Source organism: Miscanthus floridulus, chromosome 18 (genome assembly GCF_019320115.1).
Source record: "Miscanthus floridulus cultivar M001 chromosome 18, ASM1932011v1, whole genome shotgun sequence".
In the NCBI taxonomy this organism is placed as follows: Eukaryota; Viridiplantae; Streptophyta; class Magnoliopsida; order Poales; family Poaceae; genus Miscanthus; species Miscanthus floridulus.
Genome location: NC_089597.1, coordinates 45,744,387 through 45,750,049, shown reverse-complemented (window position 1 = coordinate 45,750,049; position 5,663 = coordinate 45,744,387).

The following is a 5,663-nucleotide window of genomic DNA, read 5'->3' as shown; positions in this document are numbered from 1 at the left end:
TTTGTTCCTTACTACTATCCCATCTTGATCTTGCTTGTTTCTAAAGACCCATTTGGTTCCAATCATATTGTGTCCCTTTGGTCTCTCTACTAATTCCCCTACTTGATTTCTTGTGAAGTTATTCAATTCTTCATGCATAGCATTCACCCAATCAACATCCTTCAATGCTTCATCTATCTTCTTTGGTTCAATGGATAACACAAATGAGAAATGCTCACAAAATAAAGCTAATCTTGATCTTGTTTGCACACCTCTAGAAATCTTACCAATTATAGTGTCCAATGGATGATCCCTTGCAATATTTGTTGGTTGGAGTATTGGAAATTGATTGCTTGCACTTGCTTGATCATTTGGTTGAGATGATGTACTAGCCACTTGATCTTGTTCATTGTCATGAGAGCCACTTGTACTAGCTTGATTTGTATCATCTTGCACATTTGAGTTGGAGAGCACTTGCACTTGATCATCTTCGTCATCATTCACTTGCCCAGGCCTCAATTCACCAACATCCATGTTCTTCATGGCATTTGAAAGTTGAATGCCTCTAACATCTTCCAAGTTCTCATTCTCTACTTGTGAACCCTTGGTTTCATCAAATTCAACATCATGAACTTCCTCAAGAGTACCACTATCCAAATTCCAAACTCTATATGCTTTGCTTGTAGTGGAATAACCAAGTAAGAATCCTTCATCACATTTCTTGTCAAACTTGCCCAATCTAGTGCCTTTCTTTAAGATATAGCATTTGCAACCAAAGACCTAAAAATATGCAATGTTGGGCTTTCTACCATTCAAGAGCTCATATGGTGTCTTCTCTTTCAATGGGTGACAATAGAGGTGGTTGCTACAATAGCAAGCTATGTTGATAACTTTAGCCCAAACAGATTGACTCACATTGTACTCACTAAGCATAGACCTTGCCATATCAATGAGTGTTATATTCTTTCTATCAACAAGGCCATTTGATTGTGGAGTGTACTTGGTCGAGAATTAATGTCTAATTCCAAATTCATCACATAACTCATCAATTCTAGTATTCTTGAACTCACCACCATTGTCACTTCTAACTCTCTTGATGGTTGTTTCAAACTCATTGTGAATGCCCTTGACAAATGATTTAAATGTTGCAAACACATCACTTTTGTCCACTAGAAAGAATACCCATGTGTATCTAGTGTAATCATCCACTATCACAAAGCCATATTTGTTACCACCAATGCTAGTGTATTGAGTTGGCCCAAACAAAACCATGTGCAATAACTCAAATGCTTTACTAGTGTTCATCATGCTTTTCTTAGAATGGGTGTTTCTAACTTGTTTGCCGGCTTGACAAGAGCTACAAAGCTTATCCTTTTCAAACACAACATCTTTCAAGCCTCTAACCAAGTCATGCTTAACAAATCTATTCAATTGTTTCATTCCAACATGACCAAGCCTTCTATGCCATAACCAACCCATGCTAGACTTAGTGAACAAGCATGTAGATAATTTAGCTTCACTAGCATTGAAATCAACCAAGTATAGATTCTCATATCTAAAGCCTTTGAAGATCAAATTAGAGCCATCTACACTTATAATCTCTACATCATCTACCCCAAATATGCATTTGAATCCAAGATCACACAATTGAGCCACGGATAGCAAATTAAAGTTCAAGCTCTCTACTAGCAACATATTGGATATGCTCATGTCATTGGATATTGCAATCTTACCAAGCCCTTTGACCTTGCCTTTGCCATTGTCACCAAATGTGATACTATCATAACCATCATTGCCATTGGTATTGATTGAGTTGAACATTCTTGCATCACCGGTCATGTGTTGAGTACACCCACTATCAAGAACCTAATGCCTTCCTAAGGCTTTATAATTGACCTACAAAAGAAGATCAATTCTTTTTAGGTACCCAAACTTGCTTGGGTCCTTGAAGGTTAGTTACTAAGCTCTTTGGTACCAAAATGTCTTTCTTCTTTGAGCCCATCCATGGTTTACCAATGAACTTAGCCTTTACACCATTTGCACCCTTGGTAAGCATATAGAAAGAATCAAGCTTAATGGAGGATACATTAGCATTTTTGCTCTTATTTTTACATTCATGCTCTTTATGACCAACTTGCTTGCAACTAGCGCAAAACTGACCATTGTTCTTCACAAAACTAGTCTAGTGAGGAGCAAAGGCCGCCTTGCCTTTCTTGGGGGTATAGCCCAATCCCTCTTTGTAGAGAGAAGCTCTTTGGCTACCCAAGCACATAAGCAAGCAGCCCTCACCACCATAGGCCTTAGCCAAGGTGTGAGTGAGCTTATTGACCTCCTTCTTGAGGTTCTCATTCTCAACCATTAGTGAGGCATCACAAGTGAAACCATCACTACTAGATGAGGTGGAAGTAGAAGTACTACAAGAAGGGTTAGTGGGAGCAACAATGACAGACATGGATAATGATTCATCAATTATATCACAAGTCAAGCCTACATGGCAAGTTTCAACATGCTTCTTTTTATTTTGCTCATCAAACAAAGAGGAATGAGCCTTTTCAAGCTTTTTGTGAGCCTTGCTAGGCTTCTCATGGGATTCCTCTAGCCTCTCATGAGATGCATTGAGCTCATCAAAGGCTTGCTTAAGGGCTTTTAGTTCCTTATGCAAGCTTTTGCATTCCCTTCTCTTGATGTCAAAGTGTTCTTTAGCATCTTCTAGTATGTCAAATAGTTCATCCATGGTAGGTTCATCATCATCACTATCACTTTCATTTTCTTTTTCATTATCATGTTCCTCATCACTTCCATCATCACAAATTTATACCTTAGTGGCCTTAGCCATGAAGCATGATGGAGTGTCGAAGAGAGAAGGCTTCTCATTGATTGCAATGCTTGCAAGTGCCTTCTTCTTGGTGGTCTTGTCATCATCACTATCATCATCATCACTTGAGGAAGCATCACTATCCCAAGTGACCACATATGAACCACCCTTCTTCTTCTTGAAGGTCATCTTGTCCTTCTTCTCTTTCTTTTCCTTCTTGTCCTTCTTCTTGTTCTTCTTGTTGTCATCATCATTGTCGCTATTGTATGGACATTGAGAAACAAGATGATCTTTGCTTCCACATTTGAATCACCTTCTTGACTCTTTCTTGTTTTTGGATGAAGATTTCTTTCTTCTAGCATGGTACCCTTTCTTCATCATGAATTTGCCAAATTTCTTGACAAAGAGAGCCATCTTCTCATCATCATCATCATCCCATGAACCATCATCTTCACTTGATGTATCTTGCTTTGCCTTGCCCTTGGATGATGTGGCCTTGAATGCCACACTCTTCTTCTTCTCATCCTTCTTCTCATCTTTCTTCTCCTTCTTTTCTTCCTTCTCATCATCATCTCTATATGTATCATCGGTCATTATATCTCCCAACACTTGGTTTGATGTCATGGTGTCCAAACCACTCCTCACTAGAATAGTGACCAATGTGCCAAATCTTGAAGGTAAGCATCTCAAGAACTTGTGGGAGAAGTCCTTGAACTTCACCTCATCTACAAGTGCTTTGAGATCATTGACAAGCACTTGAAGCCTATGGAACGTCTCTAGCACACTCTTATCCTCCTTCATCTTGAAGCTTGCAAACTTCTCTTTGAGAATGTATGCCTTTGCACCCTTCACGGCTTGAGTGCCCTCAAATGATTCTTCCAACTTCTTCCATGCCTCATGAGCTCTCTCAATGTTCTTGATTTGCTCAAATGTTCTCTCATCCAAAACATCATGGATGGCACTAAGAGCAATGTCATTATTTTGAAGTAGTATTTCTTCGATGGTGGTGGGAGCCTCTTCATCTTCAATCTCAATCTTTGTCTCTACCACCTTCCAAACCTTCCTATTGATTGACTTGATATAAGTTGTCATCTTAGCTTTCTAATAGGGATAATTTGAGCCATCAAATTGGGGTGGCTTCTTGGTGTTGTTGATTTGAGCCATTTTTACACTGAAGGTTGTTAAGCCTCAAATCACGGTGACCTCAGCTCTGATACCACTTAAAAGGTCATAATGGCTAGAGGGGGAGTGAATAGCCTATTAAAATTTTTCTACAACAACACTTAACAAACCGGTTAGACAATTATGAGGTGAAGCGAGTGTTGTGCTAGCCTACTAAAAATACAAGCCACCTACCATAATTCTAGTTTATGTAGTTTCTATCCATAGAATAACTATGTCACTACACTAAGTTAGTGTGCTCTCAAATGCTAACTAAAGAGCTACACTAACCAAACTAACAAGCTCTCACAACTAGCTACACTAAAGAGCTTGACAACTAGTTTGCGGTAATGTAAAGAGAGTGAGCAAGAAGGTTATACCGCCGTGTCGAGGAAGGAGCCAATCAATCACAAGAATGAATAACAATGAAAACCAATCACCTCGGAATCAAATGATGACACAATGATTTTTTACCGAGGTTCACTTGCTTGGTGGCAAGCTAGTCCTCGTTGTGGCGATTCACTCACTTGGAGGTTCATGCGTTAATTGGCATCACACGCCAAACCCTCAATAGGGTGCCGCACAACCAACACAAGATGAGGATCACATAAGCCATGAGTAATCCACTAGAGTACCTTTTGGCTCTCCGCCGGGGAAAGGTCAAGAACCCCTCACAATCACCATGATCGGAGCCGGAGACAATCACCACTCTCTGCTTGACGATCCTCGGTGCTCCAAGCCATCTAGGTGGTGGCAACCACCAAGAGTAACAAGCGAATTCCACAACGAAACACAAACACCAAGTGCCTCTAGATGCAAACACTCAAGCAATTCACTTGGATTCTCTCCCAATCTCACAAAGATGATGAATCTATGATGGAGATGAGTGGGAGGGCTTTGGCTAAGCTCACAAGGTTGCTATGTTAATGTAAATGGCCAAGAGGGTGAGCTTGAGCCAGCTATGGGGCTAAAATAGAAGCCCCCATGAAATAGAGCCATTGTACCCCTTCACTAGGCACACACGGGGTGACCAGAAACTCCGGTCATATCGATCGGACGCTGGACCTTAGCATCCGGTCACGTGATGCGTGCTACGTGTACCCTCTCTTCAAATGTTGATCGCTTGATCTCAACGGTCAAGTGATGACCGGACGCAGCAGCTCGAAGTGACCGGACGTAGAACCCCAACGTCCGATCATTTCTAGTAAGCATCTAGAGATGACTTTTCACGACCGGACGCGTCCGGTCAAGCTCGATAGGACACACCCAGCGTCCGATCACATGGTGACTCCTCTGTGCGCTGCCACGTCGGTGGGACCAGACGCAGCCCTCCAGCGTCTGGTCACTAAGTGACCTAGCATCTGGTTAGAGACCATGCTAGCGTCTTCGCTGCTTCTACTGATCGGACGTGCCGGTCCTTCTGAGACCAGCGTCCGGTCACTTACAATGACCTCTATCTTTTCTGTCTAGGGCATCGGTGGCACCGTCGGACTGTCCGGTCACTCCACCGGTGAAGTTCCTAACCCTTGCTCAAATGTGCCAACCACCAAGTGTATCACCTTGTGCACATGTGTTAGCATATTTTCATAAACATTTTCAAGGGTGTTAGCACTCCACTAGATCCTAAATGCATATGCAATGAGTTAGAGCATCTAGTGGCACTTTGATAACCGCATTCTGATACAAGTTTCACCCCTCTTAATAGTAT